We start from the raw sequence: 23,419 nt of genomic DNA on the forward strand, positions 1-23,419 counted from the left end.
TTCTCAAGATCTCTCACCAACTGAAAACTTCTGGTCAATGGTGGCCGAGCAACTGGCTCGTCAGAATATAGCAGTCACTACTCTTGATGAACAGTGGTATCGTGTTGAAGCTGCTTGGGCAGCTGTACCTGTATACGCCATCCGAGTTCTGTTTGGCTCAACGCCCAGGCGTATCAAGCCCGTTATTACGGCCAGAGGTGGTTGTTCTGGGTACTGATATCTCAGGATCTATGCACCCAAATTGCGTGAAAATGTAATCACATGTCAGTTCTAGTATAATATATTTGACAAATGAATACCCGTTTATCATCTACAATTCTTCTTGGTGTACCAGTTTTAAAGGCCAGTAGTGTACAATGCCCTCTCAGCTCTCGCAAAAACAATTAACTAAGTGGCTGGTTCGTTTCTACCCAGGTGGAGCTCAACGCTATATCTAGCTCAGTGTCTGCCGCAGTGTTCACACAAATTTATCTTCTGTGTCTTACAGGGCTTTATGAACCCCATTGTGCACTTGACGCCAGTTCAGAGAAGAGTGTCCACGAAAATTTCGGTCTTCTCTTTCTCATAGCAAAACTGTCCCTCACCTGGGTCCTTTCGTGTTCCTCGTCACGGCTTGTTCCGACCAATAGGAGCGTTCCTCTTATTTTGTGGCAACTCTCTCTGGCAATCCCAAAGGCCCTATCATTAAACTGCGTCGAAATCCCGTCACTTCAGTCCTTCCTAGTTCGTTTCCGCCAGTCGGACATTTTGTGCCTGCTCCAGACGCCTAAAAGTCACATGCGTCCAGCATGAGGGTACCACACGCTGTTCACGTGATCAACTGTGTCACAGGTTTGTTCGTATCCATTTGGAAATTCCGAAAAGCAGAGCTCCCTTCCATCCTACTCTAGTGGCCCGCTACTTGCATTCCTGCACGAGTAACCTAGTGTCCATTCGTTGACTCATGGTGCGCCCTTCGCGCTTGATCGTGCCTGCTCCCAAGCAAAACGTTTCCTCTCGCTGCTTCTTTCACATCTTGCTCATTGACATGCAGTATATAGGAGCGGTGTGTTAATACCGAAGGTTTAGTGTCACACGTTTGCAGTACATACTTATACGCAAATGTGCTCATTTTCTCCGAAGTAAGATAGGTGTCACATCCACCTTCCCATTACGATGTATAAAAACTCTCATGTAAGGTGCGAAATTGACAGTGATTTAATCCGAAACCTTACAGTACAACTCATGTGACTCCACCAATCGCACTCACCATCCATCCTGAAGCAAGGTTGAACCAGTACAGTGCCGTAACCTCTGCAAACGTCTTAGTAGATGGGCTACACTTTTTTAGAACTCTCCCAGTAAACCGAATTCGCCCTCATTGCAACCGAACTTACGTGCTCATATCGCTTTGCATCGTTACGCCTGGATATTTAATCGGCGTGGCTCTGTCAAGCAGTATACCACTAACATTGCATTTCTACAAGATGTACACCTTTGCTTCCGCCGTTTTTTCCCCAAATTTTGAGGCTTTAATGACACAAATTGGTTACACATGTATCATTCAAAGTATTTTCCATCTCTGACCACTACGTTCTCCCACCTTTCGGGCAGTGTACGAATCCCGCGTCGAAATAATTGTTCATCTTTTGGAGCGATCCACGGATCGATCCAATTTGTGACTTCTTCAAGAGATCGGAAGTGTGGGTCAGCCAGGCCATGCGCCATTGATCTAAACATGTGATAGAGGGAGCAATATCTGGAGAATTCGGTGGGTGGGGTAGAACTTCCCATTTTAACGTTTCCAAGTGCGTTTTGACCTCTTTTTGCAATGTGGGGTCGAGCGTTGTCGAGCTTTAAAATCACTTTATCGTGCCTTCTTGAGTCTGACGCACGTCTTCACTCAGCAATGTCTCCAATTCTGCATCTTCGACAACATTCTCTCTTCCACCACTATGCCGGTCTACGACGCTAAAACCACCGTTCTTGAAGCGTTGAAACCACTCACGACAGATTCTTTGACTAATAGCGTCTTTACCATACGTACTTGAGAGCATTTAATGAGACTCAGTCGCTGTTTTCTTCATATTGAAACAAAACAGTAACACCTCCAGCAAATGACGAGAATTATGCTCGTAAACTGACATTTTCAATCAAGAACAGCTTTAAGATGCAGACACAAATCGACTAATGTTTGAATGAGGTTATGTCGACCGAGGTCCAAGCTAACTGCCTGACGTCTGCTACCTGTTTCTTTCGACCGCTACTTACCGTTGTCGCCACCTACGGCGGAAGCTAAGTTGCACACCTTGTACATTACAGAATTGTTTTAGCTAGTCATCCGCAGTAGCTCTTTATTTTTCATTCATCACACCAAGTAGAAATTCTGTTCAAGTCGTCATATATTGTACATTCACTGAACGACACCATTCCGCACACTACAGTGCCGTCAACAAACAGTAGTAGATTGCTGTAACCCAATCCATCAGAGCGTTTATATGTAAGAGCGGACCTATGACACTTCCCTGGGAAGCTCTTGAGCATATCCTCGTCTCTGATTAACACTCTCCGCGAGAACAACGCACTGGATTCTATTACTCAAGAAGTCTACTACCTTATGCATATCTCGGAACCTAATCCGTCTCTGCATTGAGACATCGTGTCAAATGCTTTCCTGAAATCTAGCGACATGGAATGTGTCTGTTGCGCTTCATCCATATTTCTCTTGCTCTCTGCAAAAACAGCGCAAGCAGAATTTCGCACGAAATCCGTGCTGATTTGTTAATGTAGGCAGTCTTTATAGGCGATTTGTTGTATCTACTAAGTGTTCTGTCAGTAAAATGCAGTTTCTGGTACGCTTACCGGACAAAATTATCTACGTGAGCGTCCCAGTTTAAGTTATTCGTAAATGTCACCGACAGGTACAGAGTTTCAGGGAGAGCATAAGGGAACAATTGACAGGAATGGGGGAAAGAAATACAGTAGAAGAAGAATGGGTAGCTTTGAGGCATGAAGTAGTGAAGGCAGCAGAGGATCGAGTAGGTAAAAAGACAAGGGCTAGTAGAAATCCTTGGGTAACAGAAGAAATATTGAATTTAATTGATGAAAGGAGAAAATATAAAAATGCAGTAAATGAAGCAGGCAAAAAGGAATACAAACGTCTCAAAAATGAGATCGACAGGAAGTGCAAAATGGCTAAGCAGGGATGGCTAGAGGACAAATGTAAGGATGTAGAGGCTTATCTCACTAGGGGTAAGATAGATACTGCCTACAGGAAAATTAAAGAGACCTTTGGAGATAAGAGAACCACTTGTATGAACATCAAGACCTCAGATGGAAACCCACTTCTCAGCAAAGAAGGGAAAGCAGAAAGGTGGAAGGAGTATATAGAGGGTCTATAAAAGGGCGATGTACGTGAGGACAATATTATGGAAATGGAAGAGGATGTAGATGAAGATGAAATGGGAGATACGATACTGCGTGAAGAGTTTGACAGAGCACTGAAAGACCTGAGTCGAAACAAGGCCCCCGGAGTAGACAACATTCCATTGGAACTACTGACGGCCTTGGGAGAGCCAGTCCTGACAAAACTCTATCATCTGGTGAGCAAGATGTATGAAGCAGGCGAAATACCCTCAGACTTCAAGAAGAATATAATAATTCAAATCCCAAAGAAAGCAGGTGTTGACAAATGTGAAAATTACCGAACAATTAGTTTAATAAGCCACAGCTGCAAAATACTAACACGAATTCTGTACAGACGAATGGAAAAACTAGTAGAATCTGACCTCGGGGAAGATCAGTTTGGATTCCGTAGAAATACTGGAACACGTGAGGCAATACTGACCTTACGACTTATCTTAGAAGAAAGATTAAGGAAAGGCAAACCTACGTTTCTAGCATTTGTAGACTTAGAGAAAGCTTTTGACAATGTTGATTGGAATACTCTCTTTCAAATTCTAAAGGTGCCAGGGGTAAAATACAGGGAGCGAAAGGCTATTTGCAATTTGTACAGAAACCAGATGGAAATTATAAGAGTCGAGAGACATGAAAGGGAAGCAGTGGTTGGGTAGGGAGTGAAACAGGGTTGTAGCCTCTCACCGATGTTATTCAATCTGTATATTGAGCAAGCAGTAAAGGAAACAAAAGAAAAATTCGGAGTAGGTATTAAAATCCATGGAGAAGAAATAAAAATTTTGAGGTTTGCCGATGACATTGTAATTCTGTCAGAGACAGCAAAGGACTTGGAAGAGCAGTTGAACGGAATGGACAGTGTCATGAACATCAACAAAAGCAAAACGAGGATAATGGAATGTAATCGAATTAAGTCGGGTGATGCTGAGGGAATTACATTAGGAAATGAGACACTTCAAGTAGTACAGGAGTTCTACTATTTGGGGAGCAAAATAAGTGATGATGGTCGAAGTAGAGAGGATATAAAATGTAGACTGGCAATGGCAATGAAGGCATTTCTGAAGAAGAGAAATTTGTTAACATCGAGTATAGATTTAAGTGTCAGGAAGTCATTTCTGAAAGTATTTGTATGGACTGTAGCCATGTATGGAAGTGAAACATGGACGATAAATAGTTTGGACAAGAAGAGAATAGAAGCTTTCGAAATGTGGTGCTACAGAAGAATGCTGAAGATTAGATGGGTAGATCGCATAACTAACGAGGAAGTATTGAATAGGACTGGGGAGAAGAGAAGTTTGTGGCACAACTTGACCAGAAGAAGGGATCGGTTGGTAGGACATGTCCTGAGGCATCAAGGTTTCACCAATTTAGTATTGGAGGGTAGCGTGGAGGGTAAAAATCGTAGAGGGAGTCCAAGAGATGAATACACAGGTAATAAGCGGAATTGACAGCCTTTAAATTTGCGTGATTTATTGAGTAACCTGAACTTAACGGATTTCTTTTGCCACTCACGTGGATGACATCACGCTTTTTATTGTTCAGAGTCAGTTGGTACTTCTGGAACCACGCATATCTTTTGTCTGAATCACTTGAAAGTTGGTTTTGATCATCTGAGAATTCTAGTAAACTTTAAATGATAAATTATCTACAAACACTGTAAGAGGGCTTCTCAGATTGTCTCCTAAATGGTTTTTATAGATTAGGAACAGCAGAGGGTCCGTAAAACTACCCGAGCAACGTCAGATATCGCTTCTGTTCTACTCGATAACGTTCCGTCAGTTACTAGGAACTTTCTGACAGCAAATCACGAATCCTGTCGCTCTACTGCGCCACGACACAGAACATTAAGGAGTAGTAAACTGGAAATTTCAGTTAAAACTCATTCGCATTGCCACAGGCAATATCAAGGCAGCAATAGGGCCTCTTGGGGCTCCTCGTTCCTGTTAACACCCACTCGCCTCCGTGTTCTGGAACCAGAGAGATGAACCGACCACACGGCTACCGACACCAAGTACATCACTGATGTTCATCAAGGGTCATCGTAGAATTCGGAGTTGGTCTGAGGACAGTTCAACAGCCAGAACGAGACAATACTTTCGCGCTGAGCAATAGCTGCCCCTGCCAGCAGGCAACCAGCCCCAGCGTCGATTTCGCCAACACCAACGCTTGGGCGTGCAGAAGCTGAGCTGACTCAAGATACGCCAGCTAGAATCCAACACGCAGCTGAATGGAGCGCCAGCCCAGGCTGGTGCGGCAGATCAACGAATAGTGAACACAGGGTATAAATCATTGAAATTTACTAATATTTAACTATAAAACTAACTAACCTAGACGCCATCCAATCAGGTCTCGGGTTCCCAACGGTACCGTGTCATCCTCAGCCGATAGGCCTCACAAGATCCGAATATGGAGGGGCATGTGTTCAGCACTCCGCTCTCCCGCCGTGTGTCAGTTTACGAGACTTCAGAATCAACTAGCACCCTAGTTTGCGCTGCGAATACATAGAAAGAAAGATCCCTTATCATTTAGCTACAATATAGCAGATCAGCAACTGGAAGCAGTTGATTCCATATATTATCTGGGAGTACGCATTAGGAGTGATTTAAAATGGAATGATCATATAAAGTTGATCGTCGGTAAAGCAGATGCCAGACTGAGATTCATTGGAAGAATCCTAAGCAAATGCAGTCCGAAAACAAAGAAAGTAGCTTACACAACACTTGCTCGCCCACTGCTTGAATACTGCTCACTGGTGTGGGATCCGTACCATAAAGTGTTGATAGAAGAGACAGAGAAGATCGAACGGAGAGCAGCGCGCTTCGTTACAGGATCATTTAGTAATCGCGAAAGCGTTACGGAGATGATAGATAAACTCCAGTGGAAGACTCTGCAGGAGAGACGCTCAGTAGCACGGTAAGGGCTTTTGTTGAAGTTTAGAGAACATACCTTCACTGACGAGTCAGACAGTATGTTGTTCCCTCCTACGTGTATCTCGCGAAGGGACCATGAGGATAAAATCAGAGAGATTACAGCCCACAAAGAGGCATACCGACAATCTCTCTGTCCACGAACAATACGAGACTGCAATAGAAGGGAGAACCGATAGAGGTACTCAGGGTACCCTCCGCCACACACCGTCAGGTGGCTTGCGGAGTATGGATGTAGATGTAGATGTAGAAGGAGATCCTTTACAAGTGCTTTGCTAGACACAGTTTCTTCAGGTCTGGTTGATCCGACTTTTCTGTGTCTTTTAATCTCCAATGCCTCGCACACCAAGATCAAATGTGATGCGGTTTCCTCGCACACACACTACACACCCTACATTTGGGGTCTTCTTCTGTTAACCCCACTGTATGTAGGTGTTTTTTGAAATTCCCATGGTCTGTCAATAGTCCAAGCATGAGTTTTGTTTCTCTCCTGTTCAAGTCTAGGATTGATAGAACATGGCTTCGGCAACAATAAATTGCAATGTTTTTGCTATTGAGTGGAAGGATCAACAACGAATTTGAACGGCTGTCATGTGACGTCCGCAACGACGAACCACAACGACCAACAAGGAACAAAATGAAAAAAAGATGGATAGAGCGTCTGTCATGTAAGCACGAGATCCCGGATTCGAGTCCCGGTCGGGGCACACATTTTCAACCGTCCCCGTTGACTTATATCAACGCCTGTATGCAGCTAAGGGTATTCATTTCATTGTACTTTATCTGGTAGTTGACGTCAGCCACTTGCTACTACAGTGTTGCCACACTCCCTGCCAACCACTGCTCGGTTAAAGGTGACGCACAAACGCGACGGCTCACTTTACAAATGCTGTTAATGTGTAAAGCGGAGCAATGTTGGAAGCCGCAAGGTATAACGAGATGCTTTTTCTTACGTGACCAATGAGTGAACTGCAGCTGACGATGCATTTTGTAGCCCTGAAGTTAAACTCATATCCTAAGGTAACCCCAACCTCGTGACGCGAAATGGATTCAAGAAAACGGCGATCAGCTACCTGCGGCAGAACTAAAGTGAAGGTCGCTTTGTTCAAAATGGTTCAAATGGCTCTAGGCACTACGGGACTTAACATCTGAGATCATCATTCCCCTAAACTTAGAGCTACTTAAACCTAACTAACCTAAGGACATCACACACATCCATGCCCGAGGCAGGACCGTAGCATCAGCGCAGTTCCCGCCTAGAACTGCTCGGCAACAGTGGACGGCGGTCGCTTTGTCTTCAAAGCTAACCTGTAAGAGCAAGCTCAAGACAGAATAATTCATTTTAGGCTTGAAAATCAAAGTGTACTTTCTCGCTGCCACTGACTACCTGACACTACCCTCATACTGCCTACAAGAGCTATTGCGTTACTAACCGATGATCAGTCCTGGATGGCACTTGGTTTGCAGAATATAGGGAACACAGGCAGATTCCAACCGAAAAAGAATGACAGGGAGAAACATAAGTGCAAATAAAAAGGTAAGTACGATGATGAAAATGGCACGACCTTGTATTAGAAATAACAAATAATAACATTTAAACCAATTAGTTGATTACAAAGATAACAAAGTCCTTTGATTAGATTTAGAAACAAACAAAGAATTCGCTTCGTCTGACGAGACCCGAATCTACGACCTATTACGCGTCATGTTTATACGCTAACGATTGTGCTATTGCAAAGCATTGTGTTCAGTTGTCATATTTCAACTGTATTCACCCGGTCACAACGATGAAATGTAGTCTAAAAAAAAATTTGACTTCACACAATCTCACGCGGAGCTTATTTAATGTAAGCCGATCTCTGCGATTATGATAATTGTGTACAGGGTGGTCCATTGATAGTGACCGGGCCAAATATCTCACGAAATAAGCATCAAACGAAAAAACTACAAAGAACGAAACTCGTCTAGCTTGAAGGGGGAAACCAGATGGCACTATGGTTGGCCCGCTAGATTGCGCTGCCATCGGTCAAATGCATATAAACTGCGTTTTTGTAAATAGGAACCCCAACTTCTATTACATATTCGTGGAGTGCGTAAAGAAATATGAATGTTTTAGGTGGACCACTACTTTCGCTTTGTGACAGATGGCGCTGTAGTAGTCACAAACGTATAAGTACGTGGTAACACGTAAGATTCCGTCAGTGCGGACGATATTTGCTTCGTGATACATTCCCCGTGTTAAAATGGACCGTTTACCAATTGCGGAAAAGATCGATATCGTATTGATGTATGGCTATTGTGATCAAAATGCCTAACGATCGTGTGCTATGTATGCTGCTCGGTATCCTGGACGACATCATGCAAGTGTCCGGACCGATCGCCGGATAGTTACGTTATTTAAGGAAACAGGAAGTGTTCAGCCACATGTGAAACGTCAACCACGACCTGCAACAAATGATGATCCCAAGTAGGTGTTTTAGCTGCTGTCGCGGCTAATCCGTACATCAGTAGCAGACAAATTGCGCGAGAATCGGGAATCCCAAAAACATCGGTGTTGAGAATGCTACATCAACATCGATTGCACCCGTACCATATTTCTATGCACCAGGAATTGCATGGCGACGACTTTGAACGTCGTGTAGAGTTCTGCCACTGGGCACAAGAGAAATTTCGGGACGATGACAGATTTTTTACACGCGTTCTATTTAACGACGAAGCGTCATTCACCAACAGTGGTAACGTAAACCGGCATAATATGCACTATTGGGCAACGGAAAATCCGCGATGGCTGCAACAAGTGGAACATCAGCGACCTTGTCGGGTTAATGTATGGTGTGGCATTATGGGACGAAGGATAATTGGTTCCCATTTTATTGATGGCAATCTAAATGGTGCAATGTATGCTGATTTCCTACGTAATCTTCTACCGATGTTACTACAAGATGTTTCACTGCATGACAGAATGGCGATGTACTTACAACATGATGGATGTCCGGGACATAGCTTGCGTGCGGTTGAAGCGCTATTGAATAGCATATTTCATGACAGGTGGATTGGTCGTCAAAGCTCCATACCGTGGCTCGCACGTCCCCGGATTTCTTTCTGTGAGGAAAATTTAAGGATATTTGGTATCGTGATCCACCGACAACGCCTGACAACATGCGTCAGCGCATTGTCAATGCGTGTACAAACAATACGGAAGGCGGAAGGCGAACTGCTTGCTGTTGAGAGGAATGTCGTTACCCGTATTGCCAAACGCACTGAGGTTGACGGACATCATTTTGAGCATTGATTGCATTAATGTGGTATTTACAGGCAATCACGCTGTAACAGCATGCGTTCTCATAAATGACAAGTTCACAAAGGTACATGTATCACAGTGGAACAATCGAAATAAAATGTTCAAACGTATCTACGTTCTGTATTTTAATTTAAAAAACCTACCCTGTTATCAACTGTTCGTCTAATATTGTGAGCCATATGTTGACTATTACAGCGGCGTCTATAACAAAGTGAAAAAAGTGGTCCAACTAAAACATTCATATTTCTTTAGGTACTACACGAATATGTAATAAGAAACGGGGGTTCCTATTTAAAAAAGAGAGCTGCATCAAACCAGTCTCAGGATTGTCGACCACAACAACATTTTAAAAAAAGCAGTTGATATCCGTTTGACATATGGCAGCGCCATCTAGAGGGCCAACTATAGTGCCATCTGGTTTCCCCCTTCAAGCTAGACGAGTTTCGTTCTTTGTAGTTTTTTCGTTTGATGCTTATTTCGTGAGATATTTGGCCCGGTCACTATCAATGGACCATCCTGTATATTGCAATGATCGCATCTTGTGCAGAGATGACCAATAGTGTTTGGTCACTGCACTGTATGAAATGTATGTATTTCATTAGCATCGTTGCGTGTGTGTGTGTGTGTGTGTGTGTGTGTGTGTGTGTGTGTGTGTGTGTGTGTGTGTGTGTGTGCGTGTGTGTGCGAGTATGTTGTTTTTGAGGTGGTTATCATGTTTGATGGATTACGATGTAATTTGGAATCCATATACGTCAAGAAAGAAACCCACGAAAAGAATTGAAGGTGAATTGACCATTTGTTGTAGCAGTTTAGTAACGGCTCGACGTTAAGCGCTCTAATTACAGGAAACCAGTTCCAACGTGTGAGTTGTCATTTATGAAGGAACTTTAATGGGGCTATAGCGTCAAAGACGCTTCAAAGACTCCCAGTACCCATCCTGGCCTCACACTGATATATCTCCAATCAGTCCCCTTGCACATGGTACTCCATTTCCACACAATGTGACTAGAGGTCAAAAGCGTTTTGGAAGTCAAAAGCTTTCTGGAAGTCAAAAGCGTTCTGGAAGTCAAAAGCGTTTTGGAAGACAAAAGCGTTCAGGAAGTCAAAAGCGTTCAGGAAGTCAAAAGCGTTTAGGAAGTCAACAGTGTTCAGGAAGTCAAAAGCATTGTGGAAGTCAAAAGCGTTCTGGAAGTAAAAACCGTTCTAGAAGTCAAAAGCGTTCAGGAAGTCAAAAGCGTTCTGTAAGTCAAAAGGGTTTAGGAAGTCAAAAGCGTCCTGGAAGTCAAAAGCGTTCAGGAAGTCAAAGTCGTTCTGGAAGCCAAAAGCATTCAGGAAGTCAAAAGCGTTCTGGAAGTCAAAAGCGTTCTGGAACTCAAAAGCGTTCTGGAAGTCAAAAGCGTTCTTGAAGTTAAAAGCGTTCAGGAAGTGAAAAGTGTTCAGGAAGTCAAAAGCGTTCTGGAAGTCAAAAGCGTTCTTGAAGTTAAAAGCGTTCAGGAAGTGAAAAGTGTTCAGGAAGTCAAAAGCGTTCAGGAAGTCAAAAGTGTCCTGGAAGTCAAAAGCGTTTTGGAAGTCAAAAGCGTTTTGAAAGTCAAAAGCGTTCAGGAGGTCAAAAGCGTTCTGGAAGTCAAAAGCGTTCTGGAAGTCAAAAGTGTTGAGGAAGTCAAAAGCGTTCTGGAAGTCAAAAGGGTTTAGGAAGTCAAAAGCGTCCTGGAAGTCAAAAGCGTTCAGGAAGTCAAAGTCGTTCTGGAAGCCAAAAGCATTCAGGAAGTCAAAAGCGTTCTGGAAGTCAAAAGCGTTCTGGAACTCAAAAGCGTTCTGGAAGTCAAAAGCGTTCTTGAAGTTAAAAGCGTTCAGGAAGTGAAAAGTGTTCAGGAAGTCAAAAGCGTTCTGGAAGTCAAAAGCGTTCTTGAAGTTAAAAGCGTTCAGAAAGTGAAAAGTGTTCAGGAAGTCAAAAGCGTTCAGGAAGTCAAAAGGGTCCTGGAAGTCAAAAGCGTTTTGGAAGTCAAAAGCGTTTTGAAAGTCAAAAGCGTTCAGGAGGTCAAAAGCGTTCTGGAAGTCAAAAGCGTTCTGGAAGTCAAAAGTGTTGAGGAAGTCAAAAGCGTTCTGGAAGTCAATAGCGTTCTGAAAGTCAAAAGCGTTCTGGAAGTCAAAAGCGTTCAGGAAGTCAAAAGCGTTCAGGAAGTCAAAAGTGTTCAGGAAGTCAAAAGTGTTCTGGAAGTCAAAAGCGTTCTGGAAGTCAAAAGCATTCTGGAAGTCAAAAGCGTTCAGGAAGTCAAAAGCGTTCAGGAAGTCAAAAGTGTTCAGGAAGTCAAAAGTGTTCTGGAAGTCAAAAGCGTTCTGGAAGTCAAAAGCATTCTGGAAGTCAAAAGCGTTCTGGAAATCAAAATGGAAGTCAAAAGCGTTCTGGAAGTAAAAAGCGTTCTGGAAGTCAAAAACGTTCAGGAAGTCAAAGGCGTTCTGTAAGCCAAAAGCGTTCTGGAAGTCAAAAGCGTTCTGGAAGTCAGAAGCGTTCTGGAAGTCAAAATGGAAGTCAAATGCATTCTGGAGGTCAAAACCGTTCTGGATGTCAAAAGAGTTTAGGAAGTCAAAAGCGTTCAGGAAGTCAAAAGCGTTGAGAAAGTCAAAAGAGTCCTGGAAGTCAAAAGCGTTCAGGAAGTCAAAGTCATTCTGGAAGCCAAAAGCGTTCAGGAAGTCAAAAGCGTTCTGGAAGTCAAAAGCATTCTGGAAGTCAAAAGCGTTCTGGAAGTCAAAAGCGTTCTGGAAGTCAAAAGCGTTAAGGAAGTCAAAAGCGTTCAGGAAGTCAAAAGTGTCAGGAAGTCAAAAGTGTTCTGGAAGTCAAAAGCGTTCTGGAAGTCAAAAGCGATCTGGAAATCAAAATGGAAGTCAAAAGCGTTCTGGAAGTAAAAAGCGTTCTGGAAGTCAAAAACGTTCAGGAAGTCAAAGGCGTTCTGTAAGCCAAAAGCGTTCTGTAAGTCAAAAGCGTTCAGGAAGTCAAAAGCGATCTGGAAATCAAAAGCGTTCAGGAAGTCAAAAGCGTCCTGGAAGTCAAAAGCGTCCTGGAAGTCAAAAGCGTTCTGGAAATCAAAAGCGTTCTGGAAGTAAAAACCGTTCTGGAAGTCAAAAGCGTTCAGGAAGTCAAAAGCGTTCTGTAAGTCAAAAGGGTTTAGGAAGTCAAAAGCGTCCTGGAAGTCAAAAGCGTTCAGGAAGTCAAAGTCGTTCTGGAAGCCAAAAGCATTCAGGAAGTCAAAAGCGTTCTGGAAGTCAAAAGTGTTCTGGAACTCAAAAGCGTTCTGGAAGTCAAAAGCGTTCTTGAAGTTAAAAGCGTTCAGGAAGTGAAAAGTGTTCAGGAAGTCAAAAGCGTTCTGGAAGTCAAAAGCGTTCTTGAAGTTAAAAGCGTTCAGGAAGTGAAAAGTGTTCAGGAAGTCAAAAGCGTTCAGGAAGTCAAAAGTGTCCTGGAAGTCAAAAGCGTTTTGGAAGTCAAAAGCGTTTTGAAAGTCAAAAGCGTTCAGGAGGTCAAAAGCGTTCTGGAAGTCAAAAGCGTTCTGGAAGTCAAAAGTGTTGAGGAAGTCAAAAGCGTTCTGGAAGTCAAAAGGGTTTAGGAAGTCAAAAGCGTCCTGGAAGTCAAAAGCGTTCAGAAAGTCAAAGTCGTTCTGGAAGCCAAAAGCATTCAGGAAGTCAAAAGCGTTCTGGAAGTCAAAAGCGTTCTGGAACTCAAAAGCGTTCTGGAAGTCAAAAGCGTTCTTGAAGTTAAAAGCGTTCAGGAAGTGAAAAGTGTTCAGGAAGTCAAAAGCGTTCTGGAAGTCAAAAGCGTTCTTGAAGTTAAAAGCGTTCAGAAAGTGAAAAGTGTTCAGGAAGTCAAAAGCGTTCAGGAAGTCAAAAGTGTCCTGGAAGTCAAAAGCGTTTTGGAAGTCAAAAGCGTTTTGAAAGTCAAAAGCGTTCAGGAGGTCAAAAGCGTTCTGGAAGTCACAAGCGTTCTGGAAGTCAAAAGTGTTGAGGAAGTCAAAAGCGTTCTGGAAGTCAATAGCGTTCTGAAAGTCAAAAGCGTTCTGGAAGTCAAAAGCGTTCAGGAAGTCAAAAGCGTTCAGGAAGTCAAAAGTGTTCAGGAAGTCAAAAGTGTTCTGGAAGTCAAAAGCGTTCTGGAAGTCAAAAGCATTCTGGAAGTCAAAAGCGTTCAGGAAGTCAAAAGCGTTCAGGAAGTCAAAAGTGTTCAGGAAGTCAAAAGTGTTCTGGAAGTCAAAAGCGTTCTGGAAGTCAAAAGCATTCTGGAAGTCAAAAGCGTTCTGGAAATCAAAATGGAAGTCAAAAGCGTTCTGGAAGTAAAAAGCGTTCTGGAAGTCAAAAACGTTCAGGAAGTCAAAGGCGTTCTGTAAGCCAAAAGCGTTCTGGAAGTCAAAAGCGTTCTGGAAGTCAAAAGCGTTCTGGAAGTCAAAATGGAAGTCAAATGCATTCTGGAGGTCAAAACCGTTCTGGATGTCAAAAGAGTTTAGGAAGTCAAAAGCGTTCAGGAAGTCAAAAGCGTTGAGAAAGTCAAAAGAGTCCTGGAAGTCAAAAGCGTTCAGGAAGTCAAAGTCATTCTGGAAGCCAAAAGCGTTCAGGAAGTCAAAAGCGTTCTGGAAGTCAAAAGCATTCTGGAAGTCAAAAGCGTTCTGGAAGTCAAAAGCGTTCTGGAAGTCAAAAGCGTTAAGGAAGTCAAAAGCGTTCAGGAAGTCAAAAGTGTCAGGAAGTCAAAAGTGTTCTGGAAGTCAAAAGCGTTCTGGAAGTCAAAAGCGATCTGGAAATCAAAATGGAAGTCAAAAGCGTTCTGGAAGTAAAAAGCGTTCTGGAAGTCAAAAACGTTCAGGAAGTCAAAGGCGTTCTGTAAGCCAAAAGCGTTCTGTAAGTCAAAAGCGTTCAGGAAGTCAAAAGCGATCTGGAAATCAAAAGCGTTCAGGAAGTCAAAAGCGTCCTGGAAGTCAAAAGCGTCCTGGAAGTCAAAAGCGTTCTGGAAATCAAAAGCGTTCTGGAAGTAAAAACCGTTCTGGAAGTCAAAAGCGTTCAGGAAGTCAAAAGCGTTCTGTAAGTCAAAAGGGTTTAGGAAGTCAAAAGCGTCCTGGAAGTCAAAAGCGTTCAGGAAGTCAAAGTCGTTCTGGAAGCCAAAAGCATTCAGGAAGTCAAAAGCGTTCTGGAAGTCAAAAGTGTTCTGGAACTCAAAAGCGTTCTGGAAGTCAAAAGCGTTCTTGAAGTTAAAAGCGTTCAGGAAGTGAAAAGTGTTCAGGAAGTCAAAAGCGTTCTGGAAGTCAAAAGCGTTCTTGAAGTTAAAAGCGTTCAGGAAGTGAAAAGTGTTCAGGAAGTCAAAAGCGTTCAGGAAGTCAAAAGTGTCCTGGAAGTCAAAAGCGTTTTGGAAGTCAAAAGCGTTTTGAAAGTCAAAAGCGTTCAGGAGGTCAAAAGCGTTCTGGAAGTCAAAAGCGTTCTGGAAGTCAAAAGTGTTGAGGAAGTCAAAAGCGTTCTGGAAGTCAAAAGGGTTTAGGAAGTCAAAAGCGTCCTGGAAGTCAAAAGCGTTCAGAAAGTCAAAGTCGTTCTGGAAGCCAAAAGCATTCAGGAAGTCAAAAGCGTTCTGGAAGTCAAAAGCGTTCTGGAACTCAAAAGCGTTCTGGAAGTCAAAAGCGTTCTTGAAGTTAAAAGCGTTCAGGAAGTGAAAAGTGTTCAGGAAGTCAAAAGCGTTCTGGAAGTCAAAAGCGTTCTTGAAGTTAAAAGCGTTCAGAAAGTGAAAAGTGTTCAGGAAGTCAAAAGCGTTCAGGAAGTCAAAAGTGTCCTGGAAGTCAAAAGCGTTTTGGAAGTCAAAAGCGTTTTGAAAGTCAAAAGCGTTCAGGAGGTCAAAAGCGTTCTGGAAGTCACAAGCGTTCTGGAAGTCAAAAGTGTTGAGGAAGTCAAAAGCGTTCTGGAAGTCAATAGCGTTCTGAAAGTCAAAAGCGTTCTGGAAGTCAAAAGCGTTCAGGAAGTCAAAAGCGTTCAGGAAGTCAAAAGTGTTCAGGAAGTCAAAAGTGTTCTGGAAGTCAAAAGCGTTCTGGAAGTCAAAAGCATTCTGGAAGTCAAAAGCGTTCAGGAAGTCAAAAGCGTTCAGGAAGTCAAAAGTGTTCAGGAAGTCAAAAGTGTTCTGGAAGTCAAAAGCGTTCTGGAAGTCAAAAGCATTCTGGAAGTCAAAAGCATTCTGGAAATCAAAATGGAAGTCAAAAGCGTTCTGGAAGTAAAAAGCGTTCTGGAAGTCAAAAACGTTCAGGAAGTCAAAGGCGTTCTGTAAGCCAAAAGCGTTCTGGAAGTCAAAAGCGTTCTGGAAGTCAAAAGCGTTCTGGAAGTCAAAATGGAAGTCAAATGCATTCTGGAGGTCAAAACCGTTCTGGATGTCAAAAGAGTTTAGGAAGTCAAAAGCGTTCAGGAAGTCAAAAGCGTTGAGAAAGTCAAAAGAGTCCTGGAAGTCAAAAGCGTTCAGGAAGTCAAAGTCATTCTGGAAGCCAAAAGCGTTCAGGAAGTCAAAAGCGTTCTGGAAGTCAAAAGCATTCTGGAAGTCAAAAGCGTTCTGGAAGTCAAAAGCGTTCTGGAAGTCAAAAGCGTTAAGGAAGTCAAAAGCGTTCAGGAAGTCAAAAGTGTCAGGAAGTCAAAAGTGTTCTGGAAGTCAAAAGCGTTCTGGAAGTCAAAAGCGATCTGGAAATCAAAATGGAAGTCAAAAGCGTTCTGGTAGTCAAAAGAGTTCAGGAAGTCAAAAGCGTTCTGGAAGTCAAAGGCGTTCTGGAAGCCAAAAGCGTTCTGGAAGTCAAAAGCGTTCTGGAAGTCAAAATGGAAGTCAAATGCATTCTGGAAGTCAAAACCGTTCTGGATGTCAAAAGAGTTCAGGAAGTCAAAAGCGTTCAGGAAGTCAAAAGCGTTTAGAAAGTCAAAAGAGTCCTGGAAGTCAAAAGCGTTCAGGAAGTCAAAGTCGTTCTGGAAGCCAAAAGCGTTCAGGAAGTCAAAAGCGTTTAGGAAGTCAAAAGCGTCCTGGAAGTCAAAAGCATCCTGGAAGTCAAAAGCGTTCAGTAAGTCAAAAGCATTCAGGAAGTCAAAAGCGTTCTGGAAGTCAAAAGCGTTCTGTAAGTCAAAAGCGTTCAGGAAGTCAAAAGCGATCTGGAAATCAAAAGCGTTCAGGAAGTCAAAAGCGTCCTGGAAGTCAAAAGCGTCCTGGAAGTCAAAAGCGTTCAGGAAATCAAAAGCGTTCTGGAAGTAAAAAGCGTTCAGGAAGTCAAAAGCGTTCTGGAAGTCAAAAGCGTTCTGGAAGTCAAAAGCGTTCTGGAAGTCAAAATGGAAGTCAAATGCATTCTGGAAGTCAAAACCGTTCTGGATGTCAAAAGAGTTTAGGAAGTCAAAAGCGTTCAGGAAGTCAAAAGCGTTGAGAAAGTCAAAAGAGTCCTGGAAGTCAAAAGCGTTCAGGAAGTCAAAGTCATTCTGGAAGCCAAAAGCGTTCAGGAAGTCAAAAGCGTTCTGGAAGTCAAAAGCATTCTGGAAGTCAAAAGCGTTCTGGAAGTCAAAAGCGTTCTGGAAGTCAAAAGCGTTAAGGAAGTCAAAAGCGTTCAGGAAGTCAAAAGTGTTCAGGAAGTCAAAAGTGTTCTGGAAGTCGAAAGCGTTCTGGAAGTCAAAAGCGATCTGGAAATCAAAATGGAAGTCAAAAGCGTTCTGGTAGTCAAAAGAGTTCAGGAAGTCAAAAGCGTTCTGGAAGTCAAAGGCGTTCTGGAAGCCAAAAGCGTTCTGGAAGTCAAAAGCGTTCTGGAAGTCAAAATGGAAGTCAAATGCATTCTGGAAGTCAAAACCGTTCTGGATGTCAAAAGAGTTCAGGAAGTCAAAAGCGTTCAGGAAGTCAAAAGCGTTCAGAAAGTCAAAAGAGTCCTGGAAGTCAAAAGCGTTCAGGAAGTCAAAGTCGTTCTGGAAGCCAAAAGCGTTCAGGAAGTCAAAAGCGTTTAGGAAGTCAAAAGCGTCCTGGAAGTCAAAAGCATCCTGGAAGTCAAAAGCGTTCAGTAAGTCAAAAGCATTCAGGAAGTCAAAAGCGTTCTGGAAGTCAAAAGCGTTCTGTAAGTCAAAAGCGTTCAGGAAGTCAAAAGCGATCTGGAAATCAAAAGCGTTCAGGAAGTCAAAAGCGTCCTGGAAGTCAAAAGCGTCCTGGAAGTCAAAAGCGTTCTGGAAATCAAAAGCGTTCTGGAAGTCAAAAGCGTTCAGGAAGTCAATGGCATTCTGGAAGTCAAAAGCGTTCTGGAAGTCAAAAGCGTTCTGGAAGTCAAAAGCGTTCTGGAAGTCAAAATGGAAGTCAAATGCATTCTGGAAGTCAAAACCGTTCTGGATGTCAAAAGAGTTCAGGAAGTCAAAAGCTTTCAGGAAGTCAAAAGCGTTCAGAAAGTCAAAAGAGTCCTGGAAGTCAAAAGCGTTCAGGAAGTCAAAGTCGTTCTGGAAGCCAAAAGCGTTCAGGAAGTCAAAAGCGTTCTGGAAGTCAAAAGCATTCTGGAAGTCAAAAGCGTTCTGGAAGTCAAAAGCGTTCTGGAAGTCAAAAGCGTTAAGGAAGTCAAAAGCGTTCAGGAAGTCAAAAGTGTCAGGAAGTCAAAAGTGTTCTGGAAGTCAAAAGCGTTCTGGAAGTCAAAAGCGATCTGGAAATCAAAATGGAAGTCAAAAGCGTTCTGGTAGTCAAAAGTGTTCAGGAAGTCAAAAGCGTTCAGGAAGTCAAAAGTGTCCTGGAAGTCAAAAGCGTTTTGGAAGTCAAAAGCGTTTTGAAAGTCAAAAGCGTTCAGGAGGTCAAAAGCGTTCTGGAAGTCAAAAGCGTTCAGGAAGTCAAAAGTGTTCAGGAAGTCAAAAGTGTTCTGGAAGTCAAAAGCGTTCTGGAAGTCAAAAGCATTCTGGAAGTCAAAAGCGTTCAGGAAGTCAAAAGCGTTCAGGAAGTCAAAAGTGTTCAGGAAGTCAAAAGTGTTCTGGAAGTCAAAAGCGTTCTGGAAGTCAAAAGCATTCTGGAAGTCAAAAGCGTTCTGGAAATCAAAATGGAAGTCAAAAGCGTTCTGGAAGTAAAAAGCGTTCTGGAAGTCAAAAACGTTCAGGATGTCAAAGGCGTTCTGTAAGCCAAAAGCGTTCTGGAAGTCAAAAGCGTTCTGGAAGTCAAAAGCGTTCTGGAAGTCAAAATGGAAGTCAAATGCATTCTGGAGGTCAAAACCGTTCTGGATGTCAAAAGAGTTTAGGAAGTCAAAAGCGTTCAGGAAGTCAAAAGCGTTGAGAAAGTCAAAAGAGTCCTGGAAGTCAAAAGCGTTCAGGAAGTCAAAGTCATTCTGGAAGCCAAAAGCGTTCAGGAAGTCAAAAGCGTTCTGGAAGTCAAAAGCATTCTGGAAGTCAAAAGCGTTCTGGAAGTCAAAAGCGTTCTGGAAGTCAAAAGCGTTAAGGAAGTCAAAAGCGTTCAGGAAGTCAAAAGTGTCAGGAAGTCAAAAGTGTTCTGGAAGTCAAAAGCGTTCTGGAAGTCAAAAACGATCTGGAAATCAAAATGGAAGTCAAAAGCGTTCTGGTAGTCAAAAGAGTTCAGGAAGTCAAAACCGTTCTGGAAGTCAAAGGCGTTCTGGAAGCCAAAAGCGTTCTGGAAGTCAAAAGCGTTCTGGAAGTCAAAATGGAAGTCAAATGCATTCTGGAAGTCAAAACCGTTCTGGATGTCAAAAGAGTTCAGGAAGTCAAAAGCGTTCAGGAAGTCAAAAGCGTTCTGAAAGTCAAAAGAGTCCTGGAAGTCAAAAGCGTTCAGGAAGTCAAAGTCGTTCTGGAAGCCAAAAGCGTTCAGGAAGTCAAAAGCGTTTAGGAAGTCAAAAGCGTCCTGGAAGTCAAAAGCATCCTGGAAGTCAAAAGCGTTCAGTAAGTCAAAAGCATTCAGGAAGTCAAAAGCGTTCTGGAAGTCAAAAGCGTTCTGTAAGTCAAAAGCGTTCAGGAAGTCAAAAGCGATCTGGAAATCAAAAGCGTTCAGGAAGTCAAAAGCGTCCTGGAAGTCAAAAGCGTCCTGGAAGTCAAAAGCGTTCTGGAAATCAAAAGCGTTCTGGAAGTAAAAAGCGTTCAGGAAGTCAAAAGCGTTCTGGAAGTCAAAAGCGTTCTGGAAGTCAAAAGCGTTCTGGAAGTCAAAATGGAAGTCAAATGCATTCTGGAAGTCAAAACCGTTCTGGTTGTCAAAAGAGTTTAGGAAGTCAAAAGCGTTCAGGAAGTCAAAAGCGTTGAGAAAGTCAAAAGAGTCCTGGAAGTCAAAAGCGTTCAGGAAGTCAAAGTCATTCTGGAAGCCAAAAGCGTTCAGGAAGTCAAAAGCGTTCTGGAAGTCAAAAGCATTCTGGAAGTCAAAAGCGTTCTGGAAGTCAAAAGCGTTCTGGAAGTCAAAAGCGTTAAGGAAGTCAAAAGCGTTCAGGAAGTCAAAAGTGTTCAGGAAGTCAAAAGTGTTCTGGAAGTCGAAAGCGTTCTGGAAGTCAAAAGCGATCTGGAAATCAAAATGGAAGTCAAAAGCGTTCTGGTAGTCAAAAGAGTTCAGGAAGTCAAAAGCGTTCTGGAAGTCAAAGGCGTTCTGGAAGCCAAAAGCGTTCTGGAAGTCAAAAGCGTTCTGGAAGTCAAAATGGAAGTCAAATGCATTCTGGAAGTCAAAACCGTTCTGGATGTCAAAAGAGTTCAGGAAGTCAAAAGCGTTCAGGAAGTCAAAAGCGTTCAGAAAGTCAAAAGAGTCCTGGAAGTCAAAAGCGTTCAGGAAGTCAAAGTCGTTCTGGAAGCCAAAAGCGTTCAGGAAGTCAAAAGCGTTTAGGAAGTCAAAAGCGTCCTGGAAGTCAAAAGCATCCTGGAAGTCAAAAGCGTTCAGTAAGTCAAAAGCATTCAGGAAGTCAAAAGCGTTCTGGAAGTCAAAAGCGTTCTGTAAGTCAAAAGCGTTCAGGAAGTCAAAAGCGATCTGGAAATCAAAAGCGTTCAGGAAGTCAAAAGCGTCCTGGAAGTCAAAAGCGTCCTGGAAGTCAAAAGCGTTCTGGAAATCAAAAGCGTTCTGGAAGTCAAAAGCGTTCAGGAAGTCAAAAGCGTTCTGGAAGTCAAAATGGAAGTCAAATGCATTCTGGAAGTCAAAACCGTTCTGGATGTCAAAAGAGTTTAGGAAGTCAAAAGCGTTCAGGAAGTCAAAAGCGTTGAGAAAGTCAAAAGAGTCCTGGAAGTCAAAAGCGTTCAGGAAGTCAAAGTCATTCTGGAAGCCAAAAGCGTTCAGGAAGTCAAAAGCGTTCTGGAAGTCAAAAGCATTCTGGAAGTCAAAAGCGTTCTGGAAGTCAAAAGCGTTCTGGAAGTCAAAAGCGTTAAGGAAGTCAAAAGCGTTCAGGAAGTCAAAAGTGTTCAGTAAGTCAAAAGTGTTCTGGAAGTCAAAAGCGTTCTGGAAGTCAAAAGCGTTCTGGAAATCGAAATGGAAGTCAAAAGCGTTCTGGTAGTCAAAAGAGTTCAGGAAGTCAAAAGCGTTCTGGAAGTCAAAGGCGTTCTGGAAGCCAAAAGCGTTCTGGAAGTCAAAAGCGTTCTGGAAGTCAAAATGGAAGTCAAATGCATTCTGGAAGTCAAAACCGTTCTGGATGTCAAAAGAGTTCAGGAAGTCAAAAGCTTTCAGGAAGTCAAAAGCGTTCAGAAAGTCAAAAGAGTCCTGGAAGTCAAAAGCGTTCAGGAAGTCAAAGTCGTTCTGGAAGCCAAAAGCGTTCAGGAAGTCAAAAGCGTTTAGGAAGTCAAAAGCGTCCTGGAAGTCAAAAGCGTCCTGGAAGTCAAAAGCGTTCTGTAAGTCAAAAGCATTCAGGAAGTCAAAAGCGTTCTGGAAGTCAAAAGCGTTCTGTAAGTCAAAAGCGTTCAGGAAGTCAAAAGCGATCTGGAAATCAAAAGCGTTCAGGAAGTCAAAAGCGTCCTGGAAGTCAAAAGCGTCCTGGAAGTCAAAAGCGTTCTGGAAATCAAAAGCGTTCTGGAAGTCAAAAGCGTTCAGGAAGTCAAAAGCGATCTGGAAATCAAAAGCGTTCAGGAAGTCAAAAGCGTCCTGGAAGTCAAAAGCGTTTTGAAAGTCAAAAGCGTTCAGGAGGTCAAAAGCGTTCTGGAAGTCAAAAGCGTTCTGGAAGTCAAAAGTGTTGAGGAAGTCAAAAGCGTTCTGGAAGTCAATAGCGTTCTGAAAGTCAAAAGCGTTCTGGAAGTCAAAAGCGTTCAGGAAGTCAAAAGCGTTCAGGAAGTCAAAAGTGTTCAGGAAGTCAAAAGTGTTCTGGAAGTCAAAAGCGTTCTGGAAGTCAAAAGCATTCTGGAAGTCAAAAGCGTTCAGGAAGTCAAAAGCGTTCAGGAAGTCAAAAGTGTTCAGGAAGTCAAAAGTGTTCTGGAAGTCAAAAGCGTTCTGGAAGTCAAAAGCATTCTGGAAGTCAAAAGCGTTCTGGAAATCAAAATGGAAGTCAAAAGCGTTCTGGAAGTAAAAAGCGTTCTGGAAGTCAAAAACGTTCAGGAAGTCAAAGGCGTTCTGTAAGCCAAAAGCGTTCTGGAAGTCAAAAGCGTTCTGGAAGTCAAAAGCGTTCTGGAAGTCAAAAGCGTTCTGGAAGTCAAAATGGAAGTCAAATGCATTCTGGAGGTCAAAACCGTTCTGGATGTCAAAAGAGTTTAGGAAGTCAAAAGCGTTCAGGAAGTCAAAAGCGTTGAGAAAGTCAAAAGAGTCCTGGAAGTCAAAAGCGTTCAGGAAGTCAAAGTCATTCTGGAAGCCAAAAGCGTTCAGGAAGTCAAAAGCGTTCTGGGAGTCAAAAGCATTCTGGAAGTCAAAAGCGTTCTGGAAGTCAAAAGCGTTCTGGAAGTCAAAAGCGTTAAGGAAGTCAAAAGCGTTCAGGAAGTCAAAAGTGTCAGGAAGTCAAAAGTGTTCTGGAAGTCAAAAGCGTTCTGGAAGTCAAAAGCGATCTGGAAATCAAAATGGAAGTCAAAAGCGTTCTGGTAGTCAAAAGAGTTCAGGAAGTCAAAAGCGTTCTGGAAGTCAAAGGCGTTCTGGAAGCCAAAAGCGTTCTGGAAGTCAAAAGCGTTCTGGAAGTCAAAATGGAAGTCAAATGCATTCTGGAAGTCAAAACCGTTCTGGATGTCAAAAGAGTTCAGGAAGTCAAAAGCGTTCAGGAAGTCAAAAGCGTTCAGAAAGTCAAAAGAGTCCTGGAAGTCAAAAGCGTTCAGGAAGTCAAAGTCGTTCTGGAAGCCAAAAGCGTTCAGGAAGTCAAAAGCGTTTAGGAAGTCAAAAGCGTCCTGGAAGTCAAAAGCATCCTGGAAGTCAAAAGCGTTCAGTAAGTCAAAAGCATTCAGGAAGTCAAAAGCGTTCTGGAAGTCAAAAGCGTTCTGTAAGTCAAAAGCGTTCAGGAAGTCAAAAGCGATCTGGAAATCAAAAGCGTTCAGGAAGTCAAAAGCGTCCTGGAAGTCAAAAGCGTCCTGGAAGTCAAAAGCGTTCTGGAAATCAAAAGCGTTCTGGAAGTAAAAAGCGTTCAGGAAGTCAAAAGCGTTCTGGAAGTCAAAAGCGTTCTGGAAGTCAAAAGCGTTCTGGAAGTCAAAATGGAAGTCAAATGCATTCTGGAAGTCAAAACCGTTCTGGATGTCAAAAGAGTTTAGGAAGTCAAAAGCGTTCAGGAAGTCAAAAGCGTTGAGAAAGTCAAAAGAGTCCTGGAAGTCAAAAGCGTTCAGGAAGTCAAAGTCATTCTGGAAGCCAAAAGCGTTCAGGAAGTCAAAAGCGTTCTGGAAGTCAAAAGCATTCTGGAAGTCAAAAGCGTTCTGGAAGTCAAAAGCGTTCTGGAAGTCAAAAGCGTTA

This window comes from Schistocerca gregaria, chromosome 10 (assembly GCF_023897955.1).
Source record: "Schistocerca gregaria isolate iqSchGreg1 chromosome 10, iqSchGreg1.2, whole genome shotgun sequence".
NCBI lineage: Eukaryota > Metazoa > Arthropoda > Insecta > Orthoptera > Acrididae > Schistocerca > Schistocerca gregaria.